Source organism: Rhinopithecus roxellana, chromosome 6, assembly GCF_007565055.1.
Source record: "Rhinopithecus roxellana isolate Shanxi Qingling chromosome 6, ASM756505v1, whole genome shotgun sequence".
NCBI lineage: Eukaryota > Metazoa > Chordata > Mammalia > Primates > Cercopithecidae > Rhinopithecus > Rhinopithecus roxellana.
Window position 1 is genome coordinate 93728024 of NC_044554.1, and position 19018 is coordinate 93747041.

General features: G+C 38.9%; 1 protein-coding gene across 2 annotated transcripts in view; it reads left to right on the forward strand.

Moving 5' to 3' along the window:
* SUGCT (succinyl-CoA:glutarate-CoA transferase) overlaps positions 1 to 19018 on the forward strand; it is a 737208-nt gene that overhangs the window by 399003 nt on the left and 319187 nt on the right. The window lies entirely within an intron of this gene.

A 19018-nucleotide genomic window follows, 5' to 3' on the forward strand; every position in this document is an offset into this window, starting at 1 on the left:
ACTCTATTGTTTGTGTAAACAGTATCGTTTAATTAGAGGGTGTCAATTTTCCCTTGTGTACCATGAAAGCTGCCTGGCCCCCACTCTGGGGTTGTTGTAGACTTTGGTTATGCAGTGATTTCCTAAGCTTTGGGGGGCAGTGGGGTGTACATACTGACATTGGTAGTAGCCAGCAGTTTTCACTAGGGAAATCAGTTTAGTATACTGTTATTAATTTGGTTTAAAAAATAACTGCAGAGTGCACAGATGAATAAGACACAGCAGAACACATGGTGTTCGTTATTCAATAACTATTCTTCTGCAAAGGAAGCATGGTCTATTTCCCATTTGAGAAGGAGCTTACAAAAACTAGTAAATATGGAAAGAGGGCATGTACTATAATTTTATAAAATAGTTCTCCTTATGCACTTATACAGCCCTCTCGTCTCCCCCACACCCTCCAATCACATTCCCACAACATGTCTACATAGAATGTATTCCCAGCTGGTATTAGCATAATCATTACCACATTATAAACAAGCTGGTGGAAAAATAGCCTGAAAGACTTAGATGGTTTGTTTTATAAATGAAGGTGGGGGTAGAAAACCAGATATTTTTGGAACAAATTCCTCTCTCTTTAGAAATGATAGCTCAACTCTCATAAACCTCAATTGATAGCATGGACTGAAGAGGTGGAGTTGAAGAAAGTCATGACATATTCGGTATTCCTCGGTGAAGGTCAATGAAAGGTCTTCTATGGAGCCTCTCTGCCTGAAGAAGTCCTCATGATAGAAATGTTGAGCCTTCCTTTCTTCTTTCTTACTGGAGCACACATGGAATACCTTTTTTTTTTTTTTTTTCTGGTTTAATATAGTTCCTGTTGGTCAAGGTCTCTGGCTGTTTCTCCTTTCTCTATGGTATTTTTCCTGGAATTGACGAGATGAGAAATCCTGACTTAATGGCTAATTCCAAGTTTACTGCCAAGAACAGAAATCAAATATGATGTAAAATATGACCTTACCCGAAAGCTTTCGGACATTAAATGCTGTTAGATCCAGTTTTCATTGTAAAAAAGAACCCAAGACAAAGGAAGGAGAAGAATGTTACGAAAGTAAGAGTTGGTTTGTGTGTCCAGGTTCTAAGAGATCAGACAACAGACTGAAAAGAGATTTGGTGTGCCATCCTTTTTTCTTCCTTTCTTTTTCTGTTTGATTTTTGCAGTTATACAGAGAATAACTAAGTGTGCTTGCCACAGAAGAATCATGGGTGTGTTCTTTTAAACATCTGACTTTGGAAATACCTAGAGAACTGTGTGATGGGGATGAAGATGGCATTAATGAATGTGATTCAGACAATGCACTCTCTGTGGGCTTATTGCATCTGTGACCTGCAGATTTGTTTGTAAGATTACCTTAATTTGATCAGATAGGCTCAGTCATGTATATCTATAAAATCAGAATCGTATATCATGTGGATCACATGAAGTTCAACATCCAGGAAGTTAATCTTCAAGCCCAGTACTCAAATGTCTTTCACCTTTGACATGGGATTTCTATTTGGAATAAATTTAACAAGACTCTTTCCTCCTGCCCTAGCTCAGACTTAGACCTAGGGCATCATTACATGTAGCAGACCAATGCGAATGGAATTCACACATATCACACTGGCATGGCTGTTTGGAATACTGCAACCTCACTTTAACCCCTGGACACTGTCCCCAAATTACATCAAGTGCTGTGGTTATTTAATGTTTCATTATCAATAAATCATTTGATATGAAATAATTATACTCATAAATTGGCTTTTTTCCTTAAGAAAAGTAATTAGATTAAGACAGGCCTATTTCAAAGTAATGTGCCCATTTTTCCATTATATGTTTGCAAAGTTAATAAAGTAATTGATATTATAAAGCGTTTGCCAAAAGTCAGGGCAGTTCCAGGCCTTAAAATTAAAGCCTGATGTCCAAAAGAGCTTGCTTAATGTATTATTTATTGAGCACTGATGGAATATTCAGTGTAAGACAATAAAATTAAGCCATTGCATTCACAGTTTGAATAAAAGCCTCTAAATATTTTTTCCTGTTGACAGCAGAATCTTAGACTCATAGAATGGAAAAGGACTCTGGAAGATTTATAATCTATCAAATTCACATCATAGATGAAGAATCAAAGGCTTAGGTGAGGGCAGTGACCTACCCCAGGGCATAGTAACCCAGCTGAAGTTAGAACTCAGTCCTATTGATTTCCTGAGACTGACAATCTGCCCTTTTTCATGGATTCTACCCCAGGCCATCCACTCATCCTTTTTGCTCACTTTCTGCAGTCTCTTTCTGGCTCGATATTTAGCCTCTGGCCTTCCCCAACTCCACTCTGCATGCCATTATAAGATTAACCTTCTTCAAGCATAATTTTAATCGTTAATCTTTTATGTATTAGAGTTCTCCAGAGACACAGAAGCAATAGGAAACTTAATGTAATAAGAGATATATCTCCTATTGCTTTTGTTTCTCTGGAGAACCCTGACAACTACAGAAGAGACTAGTCATATGTATATGACTTATGAGTAATTGAATCATGCGATCAGTCCCAAGATCTGCAGTTGACAAGCAGGAGAGCCAGGAAAGCTGGTGATGTGGTTCCACTTGGAGGACTGGAGAAGACCAGTGTCCCAACTCAAACAACCAGGCAGGCAAATTCCCTCGTAGCCCTTATGTCCACATTAATGTCTTCGGTTGATTGGTTGAGAGCTACTGTACTTAGTTTGCTGATTCACAAGTTAATCTCTTCCAACAACAGACTCACAGGCATACTTGGAATAATGTTTGACCAAATGTCTGGGCACCCTATGGCCCTGTCAAGTTTATTCATAAAATTAACCATCATACCTTCCTTAAAAACTTATAATGGCTATGTCTTTTTTATTATTATTACTTTAAGTGGAACGTTTTATTTATTTCAAAACTTTTTTATGGACTTAGTCTTATTATACCAAATTTTGGATTCAGAGAGAAAAGGAGGGAATGCCAACATTGAGTTCCAGATTGTTCTGAGATACTAAGTTTATCTTTCAGCTCTTATTTTAATTTCGAAAAATAAATGCATACTATAAAAATGCAGATAATAGAGATAAACAAAAGAAGGAAATAAATGTTTTCTTTAATTCAAGGATCAGAGGTTACTTCTCTTTATAGCTTTTTAAAATTTTGTGTTATGTGTAGTTTTATAAAATACTAGAAATAATATTCTGATATATTATCTTTTTTATTCACATACATATACCTATGAAAGGATTATTTTTAATCATTTTGGTGTATTTGTTTTATGGATATTTTATAATTTATTTAACTAATCCAGTGTGGAATATCAAGATTGTTTGTAATTTATGCTGAGATATAGCTTCGTACATAGAGCTTTGCACAAGTCTGATTACTCTTTTAAAACAAATTCTGACAAGTGGAATTTTTATTTTCCTTATCATGTCAACTCTTAACTACTTTGTCTCCTTTCAGCCTTATAATCTTAGATATATTTTCTACAACATTTTAACACAAGTCTTTCATTTAGTGACCTCAGTTTTATACTGTTTTTCAAGCTATAAACTTTTTTTTCTTTTTCTTTTTTTTTTAGTGATTAGGTCTTGTTTTATTGCCCAAGCTGGAGTGTCGGAGTGTAGTGGTGCAATCATAGCTCAATGCAGCTTCAAACTCATGGTCTCAAATGATCCTCCTGCCTAAACTCCCTGAATAGCTGGAACTACAGGCACACCCCATGGTGCCCTGCTCATTTTTAAAAATTTTTAACATTTTGGTAAGACAGGTCTTGCCTGGTTGTTTAGGTGGGTCTTAACCTCCTGGCTTCAAGCAATCCTCCTCCCTCAGCCTTTTAAATTGCTGGGATTTCATGCATGAACTATGGCACCCAACTTTTTCTTTTTTTAGACTATTTTTTAGAGAAGTTTTAGGTTCACAGAAAAATTGAGCGCAGGTACAGAATTTCTCATATATACCCTGTACCCACGTATCCATAGTGTCCCCTGTCATCAACATTCCCCCACCTCCAGAGTAGTACATTTGCAATAATCAGTGAACCTACATTGACCTGTCCTTATCATCCCAAACTCCATTGTTTACATTAGAACTCACTCTTTGTGTTGTACATGCTATGGAATTAAAACACTGTATAATGACATGTTTCATATCCATCAGTGTATTATCGTATAGAATAGTTTGATTCCCCTAAAAACCCGCTGGCTCTTCCTGTTCATCCTTTCCTATCTTCGGACACCCAATCCGTGTCTTTTTATCTATTTATTGAAGGGAAGTATCATATTTTAAATTTTTGTGCTGAATTTTTAAGTAAACATGCAATAATTGACTTGAGTGACTGCTTAATAAACACCTTGTTACTCAGAGGGCCTCACTGAGCTCTTTTCTTGGGCCCTCTATATTCAGGTGGGCATACTCTTTGCCCACAGTTTCTCCTCGGATCTTCTCCTGATGGCCCTCTTGGAACACTTGTGATTGTATGGATTACAACCTTCTTGTTCTCCTATTTCCCACCCTATTATTTGGTTAAATCCTTAGTGAGGGTTTTAGCCTTTGCATTGAAAAGCTGATTTCTGGTATAAGAGGCTTAACTATGTTTCTGCTGAATATAAAACTCTGTCTCTTTCAAGGGAGACTTTTATGTGTCATTAGGTCTGATAATACACTTTTTGTAGACTTAGCTAATGAATTATGAATAGAAAATATTAAAAATAAAACTGTTTTGTAATGACTAGGAATAAACAATCAGTCCTGGAATAATGACTAAATTTAGTTGAATGTCAAATTAGAGGTAGTCTTAAAGAAATGCAAGCATTTGGCTGAAACTGTCTAGGAGGAAAACAGAGATGGAAAAGACAGTGTACCTCTCTACCTTAGGAGTTTATTATCTAGTGTGAACTTTGGAAACACACAACTCTCTAATATGTCAATTTTCAATGGTGATGCGCTCGGGCATTAGCATAATGTGGTCGGAACGTAAGGGCAAGAACAGTTATTGTGACTAATTGGTCCAAGGAAAGATTCATTGAGAAAAAGACAGTTGAGCAGGGCCTTGAATGATAAATATGATTTAGGTGTGTGAGTTGTGGAAAGTAGGTTATAAATGTGGAAATATTATGAGGAGGCAGTATAGACATTTGAATATACATAATTGTTTCTGAGTTGTTGAAGAGTCTTGTGTAGCAGAAGAAAAAGATGAGGGGAGTGGACCGTGGAAGATAAAACTGGCAGGGTAGCTCGGGGTCAGATTCTGAGGAATATTCAGTGCTGTCCTAGAACAATTGAGAATTCATTTCATAGGCAGTGGAATGCAACTAGGAGAGGATTGTAAGGAAGAGATAGCATGTTTGGGTTTATCTCAGGATAATTACTCTGATCTTGTCACAAAAGATAGATTGCAAGGGCTAGACACTGGAAGCTGAGAGAAGGGTTGGGAGACTTTACAATCAGTGGTTCAGGATATCAACAATCATCAGTTGCTATCTATGCGGGTGGCTCTACCATCTGATGAAGACTCCGAACAGTCATAAATTGTTATCTATGCTGGTGGCTCTACCACCTGATTCAGAAATTTCATCAAATTTAAATCCTCTTGGGTCTTGTCTGTGACTTTGGTCCTCTTCCTTTTACGGGATATGAATGCCTTCTCTTCTGCTATTGGTTGTACCTCTTCGCATGGGGAAGGATTATTTGTATTATGTTCAGTGTTGCTAGTGGTACTAAGTATTCCTGCTAGCTAACAATCCAGAATTGTTCTTCCCTGGAATACCTAGTCTTTCATGAAGTCGCGTTTGCTTTCTGACACCAATTCTGCTCTATCTTACCTTTTCTCTTCTTGTACAAGAAAGCAGGAGTAGAGGCAGATTCCATCAAGGACTGTTTGTGCCTGCTTGGGTAGAGGAGAGCAACTACAGATTGAAGCGTTTGTTATATATACAATATCCTTTCAGGGCTCTCATCTTGAGACTTATAACCAAAAGCATTTATTTCAGAACCATGTAATCATATGCAAGGATGAAGGCATTAACTAAATGTACTAAATAATTATTTGAACATTTAAAACAAATATGAATATACTTCCCTTTGTCCACCAGTTTCAATTCACTTAGCAAATTCTCTGAGCCAGAATAGCCATTGTTCTGTTCCTTTTCCATTTTACTCTCATTGTCCCTTTTGAGGTGTTGCAGGGGGCTCTAGATGTTTTTCAGAGTTCATATACATTTCACCTTTGTTCTTTAGGATCCATTTACTATAGTACTAGAGCTCTCCTCTTCTGGCTACAAAATCTTACTGCAGCACTTTCCTTTATTCTTGCTTTCTGTTTTACTCATTTTACCTGTTTCCTTTTCTTTTCTTTTGTCTTGTCAGGCCCCTGTGGCAGCCTTCTCCCTGCCTGCCCTCAGGCAGCAGTGTGGCATGTCTCTGCAATGCCTTGTTGCTTGGAGGCCCTCATTGAGCTCTTTTCTCAGGCCCTCTGTGTTCAAGTGGGCATGCTCTTTACCCAGCAGGTTCTCCTAGGATGTCTCCTCTTGAAACACTTGTGATTTTATGGATTACAAACTTCTTGTTCTCCTATTTCCCACTCCACCCTTTGGTGAAATCCTTAGTGACGGTTTTGGCCTTTGCATTGAAAAGTTGATTTCTGGTATAAGAGGTTTAACTACACTTCTGCTGAATATAATGTTCTATTTATTTTCCTTAGGGATATTCTGTGTCTTCTGAGGGAGAGAATTGACTTCCAGGCTGAATGCTACCAGGAATACAATCCTCTGTAAACATACTCAACCTATACTCACATATAACTTTAAAACATCTTTAAGCTGTCTTTCAAAGTTTGTAAACAGAGAAATGGCTTAGTTAAATCACAGGGAAGTATACAATGTAAAATAGACAGAAAGAGAAATAAATAGATATGTTGTGCTCAGTCATAATAAACATTGACAGTTCAGGCTGAAGTATATATCCATCATTCACTCCACATACACCCATGGGCACCATAAGTGATCACTCCTATGCATGGAAGGCAGTAGAAGGCATACATCTTGTCCACAAGAAGGGACCGTTCAGTTGGAGAGACAAACATAAACATGATGACTGATTACAATGTGGTAGGATAAGTGTCACAATACAGCCATGTAAAAATAATTTTGAAGACACAGATAAGAGAGTGAATTATTCTGACCAGCACAGGAAGCTAGTCTGAGGCAGGGGTGCTGAGTCAGCCAGCCTGAGGACGACAGTCAGAGGGAAATAAAGGAGCCTTCACAGGTCAGCACTGTACTTGAGTGGCAAACTGTGAGAGGCTCCCTTCAGCTCAATAACAGAGCCTATCAGACTCATCAAACTTGAGCTACACCATCTTGGAATGCTTTATCAAACTTTAAGGATCCCGATTTTCTAGAGAACAAAAACATCTATGAGATGCTAGAGAATTGTCTTGAGAGTTCATAGGTCACATTCCTCACATCGCAGGACACTTTCCCTCAACAGTGTGACAGGAAGGCAGCAATATCTGTTTCCATGTGATACAATGAAAGGGACAGGCAGGGGTTTAGTGCAGCCTGCAACTTGTGAGGAATTTCATATGGAGAGAATTCTACTCTGTGGTTCTGAAATTAGGAAAAAGAGGAAGTTGCTTTTATTACTGTGGCATGAGAGGCCCCTCTGCCCTCCATACCTCTTTTTCTAATTTGTAACCATTTCCTGACTGCCGTTCCTGTTGCATGCTTTTTTCATAAGTTACTCCATGGCTTACATCAGTTAATGGCTGGGGCTGCACTCTCTGAGCCTGGAGCGGAGTCCCTGCACCTGGGCTCACCCTACTAATAGATCACCTAGGGCCTGGTGATGGCCTGTGAGGACAGCTGGAATGGCTCAACTCCCACACTCATCTGTCATGATTACCATGCATTGGGGGTTTGCCTGCCTTTTTCCACTCATTTCCTTTGTCAGCATGACTAAGATCAAAGTGCAAGCAGGATACATAAATGATAACCTAGAACTTTGCCCAACACATAGACTGCGATCTGGATGACATCTTCCATCACACTTTCCCCACAGGCACGGAAGGAAAAGGGCAAATTATGTTTAAGTATAGCCTTTTTTGCCCAGCCACTTCCAGCCCCCCATCCCCACCCCCACCGCCCTGACTGTTTCCTGAACCCATGGTAGTTGTATTAATCAATTGGTTCAGGGATTTGAGATTTCCTGACATAATCACAGGATTGGGGAAAGCCTGATTTCTGTTTATATGAAACTGTGGCTGTGATTGCAGACCTTGTACCTGGCTGAGCTTGCATCTTTCATTCCCCATTCAGAGTTTGAGATGGTTCTGGCCATTCTCCTGAAGAATGGGAGTGAATGATCTTTGCATGTCTGTCAAGCAGAAGATAATTTACTTGCAGAATGTATTTTGTTTAAAATAATACTGACAAAAAGTGTTCAAAATGGTAACAATAGTTTATGTAAATATTTGGGCAGGTAATAATTACTTTTGGACTTGTGTTGCCGATTCAAAAACAAAATACCTTGCAGTGTTTGTTTCTGAGTTTACTTTTGTCATGCTGTATACGTTCTCTCTTCAAAATGAATACTGATGCGTTAAAGAAAGAATGAGATGAATTTGAGGTATGGGTTCAAGTTAGGGAACTACTCGGAATTAACTAAGGGTTATTCTTTCAGAAAATAACATTCAGGTAACGCAAAGGGTTTTTAATTAGGAAAATGTATATGATCTCTGGATTGATGTTGTCTTTGAGAGTTGCATCATACAGAACAGACTTGGAAAGTTGACCTTGAATGATGTGGCCCTTGGTCAGTGCCATTGCACTTGCATGTTTTCTCCATCGAGATAATTTTTTTTTTATAGTAATATATGAGAATTTCTCCATGGATTTACAGAAATCACAGCTAATCCATGTGATTTCTTTTTAAATATCAATATCTATGTATTTATCTGTATCTATATATGTCCACCCTCTACACACAGACTGATAATCATTAATTGATAGTAAAAAGCTAAAAATGTAGACACTTTCCACACCATCTACCTCCTTTACTAAGCTGCCACATTGTGTGTGTGTGTGTGTGTGTGTGTGTGTGTGTGTGTGCATGTGCATGAGCTGGGCTATGTTTCAAATGTTCTGTTTCCTTTCTCAGAAACTATTGGTGTGTTTTGGAAATATTGAGGATGCCCCCAATGTGAGTATCCCCCATATCAGATAGTGGGCAGCCCTGCCCTGAGAACTTAGACGACTCAGATCAGATCTTCCCAGTGGGCTGACCTGGCACCTAACTTCTTCATGTTTCATGTTCCTCACCTGTAAAATGGTGATAAAAATGACTATCTCAAACAATGACTGTTAGGAGGATTAAATTAAAAAAGCTAATGTGTGAAGAAAAGTTGCTTAGTGCATTGAACTCTGGCTCTGGGGTCTGCAGATCTGGATTTGAATCCTGGCTTATCTATTTAAAAGCTGTGTAACCTTGGTGATGTATTTAACTCTTTGTGCTCAGCAATAAATGTTGTAAGGCATGTAAGTGGCATAGTGCCCAACACATTATGAGCACTCAATAAATACTTGATATTAATGTTAAATTGTAAATCTGCGCAGATGATAACTTTTTTTGATGAGCTGATAATAAGACAATGCCTAACTCTGATGGTAGATGGTTTCCCTGAATGTAACAACAGATCTGGAGAGTTTAGTGGCATGTAGGTTGTCATTCTGTTCATTCATAATCTGCCAACTTGTTAGGGAATGAGTGTTTTTGTAGGTTTAAGCTAAAAGTGTGATTGCATTCATTTGTCTTAAAAACACCTGGAATCATTTAGCTCGTCCATGTTTTAGAAAACTTCTATGGTAAATGTGAGAGTTAAACAGCATTGTATAGTTGTAGCTTCTCTGTACTATGTTTTATTGTGTGGATAATTTTAATGACCAATGTCTTGAGGGTAAGAATGACTTTGGTAGTTCAGCTAAAAGGCTGACTTTTACAGAAGAGGTGTATTGTATTTATTGATATCTACAGTCTGCATAAAAATATTCCCTTGGCTTCCCTTAGACATATGTTTGTCATATACATAATTTATGTCATATATGTCAGAGTTTCTCATATATTTTCCTCCTATCAACAGTTGTACTTCTGAGCCTAACAGATTTTTCCTCTTCCAGCATCTCTCCTTTCTAATCCATTTTACAAAACTTGACAATCATTTACCTGAAGCATGACTTCTGTTTATTTCACTCCTCTGCCTAATGGTTCCTCATCCTGACCTTAATGCCTGTCCCCACTATCATATGTTCATTTTACCATTCTGTGTATCCTGGCCCATGAAACTGCTATTTCTTCATAAACTATAATATACGACTCAACAGTTTTTTCTGTAGGAAATATCTGGTGTTCTATATAGTATTTGACATATGATCTCAAAGTAGTGCAGCCTGCCCTCATCCTCTTTTGACCAGTCATTTTCTGAGGCAATGTGGGTATTTATGAGCCCCCAGAGCTGGACCAGTTCTCAAATCTCAAAGAAAATGGAAGATCAAGAACTCCAAGAACTTCCAGGAAATGGATGGGAGGATGGCCAGCTTGCGATGGTCCAGGATGCACTCTCTGATCAATGAAACCCTTCCTCTTTGTCATTTTTTTTTTTTTTTTCTCACTGATTAGTCCTCATGGAATTCTGAGCCGCAAGCTTGTTGTTCACAAAAGGCTGCTCTTTGGATGACTGTCCCTTCATCTAGCCTAAACTCACTTTTCAGTCCTGGGTGTTATTCATTCCAGACCAGGAGTGTGTGAGTGTGATGTTGGCAGGCAGCATGGTCCCAGGTGGCCTAGTGTCTAGCACTTGGTTGAGCTTTCACGGGCCCATGATCTTGGCTGTGATAGAACATTATCTCTCCAACCTAAGCAGGCATCAGAGTCTTCTGCAGGGCTGGTTTACACATAGTCTGCTGGACCCCACTTCTGAGTGTCTGATTCAGTAGGTCTGGTGTGGGGCCCGACAGTGTTTATTTCTAGTACTTTTTGGGGAACTCATGACAAATTCCAATATTCCAGCAGTATTGTAAGGAAGTGCAATATTGCTAGGTGGTATGATTATGAAAGTGCTCGATACCTTCATATCTCGGTGTGGCTGCTCATGTTTGAATGGTCTTGTAGGCTTTCCCAAAGTCTTTCCATATACAACACCTAGATCAAATGCTACATCTTTAATGATGTTTTTTGTGACTCCTTTAACCAGGGGATAAAACATTTGCTGTTACTCTTCTCTCTAACTTCTTAGCAATGTGTTTGCCCCTCTTATAATATGTATCACCATGTACCCTACATAAAGTATGCCTGTCTTTCTACCAACACATAATGTCTTTGAAGGTGAGTGTGTTGGTCTCATTCATCTTGCTTCTTCTAATACTTGGTACAAGTGCCTTAGATGCAATACATATTATTGGCCCTGTGCCCAGATACCTTTGAGTCCACTTTTTTACCTCTGTTAAGTCTATCTTCCACCTTTAGCACACTTTGTTCCTAACAACTTGAACTTGTAACATTTTCTGGAGGACTGATCTTGAATTACTGGAGGCATTTCACTCAGACGTATGGTAAGCTGGGATTGTCTAGAAGTTTATCTCCATAGCAGTGTTATGCTGCAGAGTGGTGCAGCAGTATGAAGGCCCTGCTTCTTGCCTTGAGGTGGACACACTACAGCTCTCTGCAGGATCAGGCTGAGGCAGCCCCTTCAAATCCTTGTTTGGATTCTTCCCCTTCTCTGTCCTGCTTTCCTTATTCCTTTGACTGATTTCTCCTGGGAGCACTTCCCTAATGAATCATTTGCACACAAACTCTTGTCTCATGGCCTGCTTCAGGAGAACTAGCAGGTGTTGTGTGAATATTTGTAGAATGAATGAATGCTTGAAAAGGAGTGTAGCTTAATAGGAGCGTGGACTCTGTAGCCAGACTGCCCGGGTTTGAATCCCAGTTCTACCACTTAGCAGCCATGTGACTTTGAACAAATTAACCTTTTTGTGTTTCAGCTTTTTTGTTCATATACTGAAGTTAAAACAGTACTTTATATGGGGTTGTTATGAGAAGTAAGGAAATTAATACTTTTAAAGCACGTGGAACAGTTTCTGGCACATAACAAGTGGTAGTTAAGTGTTTATAAGAATAAATTTTAAAAATTGCATTGAATAACATTAAAATACACACAAGTAAATGGAAAGACATCTTGTGGTTATGGACTGAAAGACTATATTATTCAGATAATTCTACTACTCAAAGTGATCTCCAGATTTAATTCACCCTTTATCAAAATTCCCCTAGCGTTTTTTACAGAAATAGAAAACCCATCTTAAAGTGACCTCAAATAACCAAAACAATCTTGTAAAAGAACAAAGGTGGAAGACTCACACTTCCAAATTGAAAAATTTACTTCAAAGCTATAGGAATGAAGACAGTACGATCTGCATATGGACAGGCATATATAGACTAATGTAATAGAATTGAGAGCCTGGAAATAAACCTCCACACATGTGGGGTAAGGTGAATTTTAAGCTAGGTGCCAGGACTATTCAATGAGGAAAGGAAATTCTTTTCAACAAAAGTACCAGGAAAACTGGATCTCCACATGCAAAAGCATGAAATGGTATCCTTATCTTAAGATATAAAGCTATAAAACTCTTAGAAGAAAATATAGGGGAAAATCTTCATGACATTGGATTTGGCAATGATTTCCTGGATATGACACCAAAAGCACAGGCAACAAAAGAAAAAATAGACAAAATGGGCTTCATCAAAATTAAAAAGTTTTGTACATGAAAAGACACTATCAAAGTAGGTGTGGTGGCTCACGCCTATAATCCCAGCATTTTGGGATCAAAATGGGGACCCATTTTGGTGGGCGGATCACCTGAAGTCAGGAGTTCGAGACCACCCTGGCCAACATAGTGAAACCCCATTTCTACTAAAAATACAAAAATTAGCTGGGCGTGGTGGCGCGTGCCTGTAGTCCCAGCTATTCAGGAGTCTGAGGCAAGAGAATCACTTGAACCCAGGAAGCAGAGGTTGCAGTGAGCCGAGATCACACCAGTTGCACTCCAGTCTCGGTGACAGAGTGAGACTCCATCTCAGAAAAAAAAAAAAAAAAAAGACAGTATCTTGCAAAAGGACAACCCACAGAATGGGAGAAAATATTTGTAAGTTATACATCTGATAAGGGATTAAGAACCAGAATATTTAAAGAACCTCTATCGGTCAAACAACAAACAACCCGGTTATAAAATGGTGAAAGGTCCTGGAGAGACATTTTTACAAAGAAGATAAACAGATGAAAACAGATCAATCAGCAGATGAAAAGATGCTCAGCATCATTAGTCATTAGGGAAATGCAAGTCAAAACACAATGAAATACTACTTCACACTCATTGGGATGGCTATTGAAAACAAAAAAGCAAACCAGAAAGTAAGTTTTGGTGCGGGTATAGAGAAATTGGAACCCTTGTGCAGTGTAGGAATGTAAAATGGTGCAGCCTCTGTGAAAAACAGCTTAGTAGTTTCTCCAGAAGTTAAACATAAAATTATTGTGAAATCTATTAATTCCACTCCTGGGAATTACTCCCAGAAGAATTGAAAGCGGGGACTGAGATACTTGCATACCAGTGATCATAGCAATGTTAGTCACAATAGCCCAAAGGTGAAAACAACTCAAGTGTCTGTCAATGGATGATCGGATAAACAAAATGTAGTATACAATAGAATATTAGTTATAAAAAAGGAATGGAATTCTGATATATTTTACAGTGTATGGATGAACTTTGAAACATTATACTAAGTAAAATAAGTAGGGACAAAGGACGGATATCATTAGGATTTCCACATATATGAGGTTCACAGAATCGGCAAATTCATAGAGATTGGAAATAAACTAGACGTTACCAGGCTTCGGGTGGTGGGGTGGGGAGCAGAGCAAGGAGTTATTGTTTAATAGTAAAGAGTTTCTGATAGGGATGAGTAAAAGTTCAGGAAATAGTGGTGATCATTGCACAACATTGAGAATGTACTTAGTGCAATTGAATTGCATACTTTACATGTTAAAATGGCAGGTTTTATGTTATGTATAGTTTACCACAGTTTTATAAAAACATTAATTCTAGTCTTGCATTTTGTTATTCTTGCTCTGCCTCTGGGTCCTGGATATATGCATCACTGATGCTGCTTTTCTCTCTCATGAGGGAAATTCCTGTGAATGGTCTATGAGCATTTAAACAGTGTGCTTGGATCGCTGTGAATTTTTAAACAACCAATTAAGAACAGAGAAAAAAAATCACTATATGTAAACATGAATAAACAAAGGAATAATTAGATTATTTGAAAATTCTTTAGGTTTACTCAGAATTTGCCATAATCCTGTGAATGCAGTGAGTCCAGTTTAATTATTGATACCATAAAGCAGTCTGAACCTAGAGTTTTCTTCAGCTTTATTGCTTATGATTTTATGAAAGCTCTCCACATGGGTCCACTTGGTTTGGGCTTATAGGCAAATTGGTCTACGGCCAGATGGTCCATCTCCTTACGTGTCACACCTCTCCACAGGGCTGAAATGTTCCCCTGAAGAGAAACTTTTTAAAAGCCCACAAACTCCAATTTAGCTTTGGCAATCACTGCACTGTGGTGTTTAAGTGTTTTAGACTTAGCAATAAATAATGTTTTAGAACTTCCAATGTCTTATTTGTCGTGCTGTTTGTATCTATAGGTGACAGCCCTGGATACACAGTATATGAAATGTGATAAAGTCACTCAGTGGTTACAATTGTCCTACTGCCCCATAGCCTCACATTTCCCTCATTTTTTATCATAAATGGTGAAATGAAATGAAATGAAAAAAAAAAGGGGGTGAGAATGTGTATTTGTTTATGAGATTATGTCCCTCAAGGAATTAGTTGATAAGTTTGACTAATATCTATAACATTTCTCTGACACACTTTTGCATCTTTGTTTTCTATACTTATACATTACTATCTTAAAAACTTTTTGGTTTTCATCTGGGGAGCCCAGTCCTGTGGATACATGGGATGGAGAACTGACCTTTTTAAGCATATGTCATTTATATGAAATTTCATCAAAGAGAATGCAATAGCAACAAAAGGCCAAATTTGTTTAACAAGAACTTTTGAAACTTTCGCCACTGTCACACTTATTTCAAACAAAACCGCTCTAAATCTGTTCTGGAATAAGACAGTGAGTAAAGAGATAATACAGTATGTTAAACTAATGCAAAAGTTTTGGTATCTGGATATGTAATGATATGTTTTAACCTTTTCTATTTTGGATTCAGATCAGGTCTTCTGTTGTGGATCAATGGTTCTTAGGCAAAAGGGTAGTTTGCTATGAATTATCCTATTTAAAATATCTTGTTACTAGTGGTTCTGTTCTTGAAGAGTGTAAATACATCTCCCCACCTCCTGTGCTTGGAGTTAACTGTGGCAAGAAATGAGTGGCCCTAAGCGTATAACTAGCTTTATCACATAAGTATTTAGTCAATGCCCACTGGTTGAAAATCTGATCATTTGGAAAGTGACACACACACGTGCATGCATGCATGCACATATATATACATGCACACGTCATATATACATGCATACATGTTTTCCCTCTACTTTTTGGGTGGAGGGCCTTGCAGAAAATAAAATGTCCAATGGACAGAGAGACAGAAGAAAGAATGCTCGTGGAACAAAAGGCAGCACAGAGATGTAAAACTAGTTTCTCGTTGTTACTTGATTTTTCCACACAAGACAGAATCATTCTTGCCTAGGGTTAACACTATCAGAGCATACTCCCTTATGGCAAACACAGAACTCCTGGAACATCTTTTAGGAATGATGTATCTTAAGGTGAAATCTGATACTCCAAGGGTCTTAGAGTCCTGAGCAGAGATTATACTGATAGAGACAAATTGGTTATTTCCACCCGACCCTCCAAACTTCACTGTTTGGCTTTGTATTGAAAATTGAAGTATGTCTTTATTTATTTACTTTCAGTGTAAAACTTGCATGGTAAAAGTTTGTTGATATGCAGTGTATCCCCAGTTGGAAATTACTAGAACTAAGAAGACTAGGAATATTTGTTTTCAAATAGATTTTTAAATTGACCTTGATAGTTTTCAATGTTTCTTAATTAGTGTTTGCAAATCTGCTGATTTTACGAAAAATCTGTTTCTTGCAGTATTAGAGTATAGCATCATAACACAATTAGCATTCCATATGTTGTTTTGTTAAACATCCTTGGTGACTTTCTTTAAAATCCTTTGAGAAATGTTTTGAAATTTGTTGAAACAAATATGCAACACTTTAAAATAAATGGCGATTATCACCACATTGTTCTTTCTTAAAAGTGTTGCCTGTGTTTGGACTTAGTAGAAATGCTATCACTGAACACATATCCTTCAGAAATTCCTAACGAGTTGGTAAGGCTTAATATAAGCCTTTTTACACAGACTACGAAAAGCAACTTGCTACAGAATTCTAGCAATGCCATGATGCTATGTGAGGTAGATAGATTTTACCAAAGGCTGGAGTGGGAAGACCCATGTATAAAACCCTTTATTGGATTTTTTCCTTCTCTAATTGGAATGAGCAAATTCAACTTCCTTTTCCTAAAATCTCATTCAGTTCTCATAAGTAGAAACAGAGGAATATATTTCATATGAAATTGGAGAACTGGGTTGCATCTCATGGTAGTACCACTCATTTTTAACCACTTACTGAAACTGAGAGTCCTATCTGTGTCTTCATTTTAGATTTAAGATTTAGTCAACAGATATACTGAACATCTATTATGTGCCAGGCATTGTGCTTAGGGCTAAAGTTACCAACAGGAATAAGACAAACACAATGGATTCAATAAACCTACATTGAGGGCATCATAACTCAACAGGAGAGATAACTTGAAGCACAACAGAGCTGTGGGGAGGGGTTCACGGATGATTCACCAGAGGTGGAGATGCTTAAGCTGAGTCTTTTTTTTATTATTATAATTTTGAGACAGAGTCTCACTCTGTCGCCCAGGATAGAGTGTAGTGGCGTGATCCCGGCTCACTGCAACCTCTGCCTCCTGGGTTTAAGCGATTCTCCTACCTCAGCCTCCCGAGAGGCTGGGATTACAGGTGCATGCCACTACGCCTGGTTAATTTTTGTATTTTTAGTAGAGACTGGGTTTCACCATGTTAATCAGGCTGGTCTTGAACTCCTGACCTCGTGATCGGCCGACCTCGGCCTCCCAAAGTGCTGGGATTACAGGCATGAGCCACCACACCCGGCCTAAGCTGAGTCTTAAAAGGTGAATGCCAGGCCGGGAGCAGTGACTCACGCCTGTAATCCCAGCACTTTAGGAGGCCGAGATGGGTGGATCACGAGGTCAGGAGATAGAGACCATCCTGGCTAACACGGTGAAACCCTGTCTCTACTAAAAATACAAAAAATTACCCGGGCATAGTGGCGGGTGCCTGTAGTCCCAGCTACTTGGGAGGCTGAGGCAGGAGAATGGTGGGAACCCGGGAGGCGGAGCTTGCAGTGAGTCGAGATCCCGCGACTACACTCCAGCCTGGGCAGCAGAGCGAGACTCCGTCTCAAAAAAAAAAAAAAAAGTGATTGCCAGTTTATCTGGTAGAAAATGCGAGATGGGTCGTTCCATGCTGAGTGACTGAGGTGTAGAGACTGAGGCACTAAGGTGTAAAATGGTGTAAGATGTTGGTGTGACGGCAATTTCTTTAGTGGGGTTCAGGATGGGCCGTAATGTGTAGATCTAATGTATTTGTAAAGGTATACGAGGTGTTTTCTGCTGCGTGAGGAGATTGAACTTCAATTTGTAGGACTGAGAGACTGAAGAATTTTGATAAGGGACAGAAATTGATCAATGTGGGAAAGGTGGAGAGACTGAAGACAAAGGTTTTAATTAGGAAACTGTTATACTAGCTTGGGAGATGATGGTAAGGGCCTGACCTAAATCATAACAGTGGGATTTAAAAGGTTCTCCTGTTTAGGTCTGAGAGACAGGAAAAAGGACCAATTTCATGTTAAGGAAAGAAGGGTCAGACAGAAGGAATGATGATGGACTCCAAGGTTTGTGCTATGCAAACTGGGTGCATGGCCACAGCATCCATTGTTAAGAGAAACGGTAGAGATTTTAAGAGGAAGAAAATGAGTTGTGTTTTGGACATTTTTAATTTGAGGTTACAGTGAGACAGATGGGAAGTATGGATCTTGGCCTTGGCTCTGATAGTTGAAACATTTTATTTCTCTCAGTGGCGTAAGACTTCTACTTTCTGTGAGGGAGGGGTCCAAGGGGTCCAAGGAAGGGAGCGGGATTGAACTCCTGCCCCTCTTCCTCTGTAACAGTGGATCATCACGCACATGCACATGCCCCTGAAGTGCTCTCTCCGTGTCCCGTTCTTCTCCCGTGCTTTCTCATCAGCAGGGAGTGGTTGCCCAAAGAGAGGAGCTTGTTGGAGACTCCCCTTTTATCTGTGACTTCCAGTTATTCTGTCGTGTTGTTCCATCCTCATACTTTAAAATTTGTAAAAATTTTAGCTATTTTCTTCTTGCCTGCTTTTATGGTAGCTGCCTCTTCTTCCCATGTTCTACCAAAGGTGAAATAGTTCATTCAGATACTGTCTGTTCTTAGAAGGGTTTGACAGTTCTTCAGTATTTGGTTTACATGGTTGCCTTCTAGGAAATGCTAATGAAAAGTCATTATTTGGGCTGGGTGTGGTGGCTCATGCCTGTAATCCCAGCACTTTGAGAGGCTGAGGCAGGAGGATTGCTTGAGCCCAGGAGTTTGAGACCACCCTGGACAACATAGTGAGACCTTGTCTTTACAAAAATAAAAATAAAAAAGAGAGAAAATAACCAGGCACGGTGGTGTGCCCCTATATTCCCAACTACTTGGAAGGCTGAGGTGGGAGGATCACTTGAGCCTGGGAGATCAAGGCTGCAATGA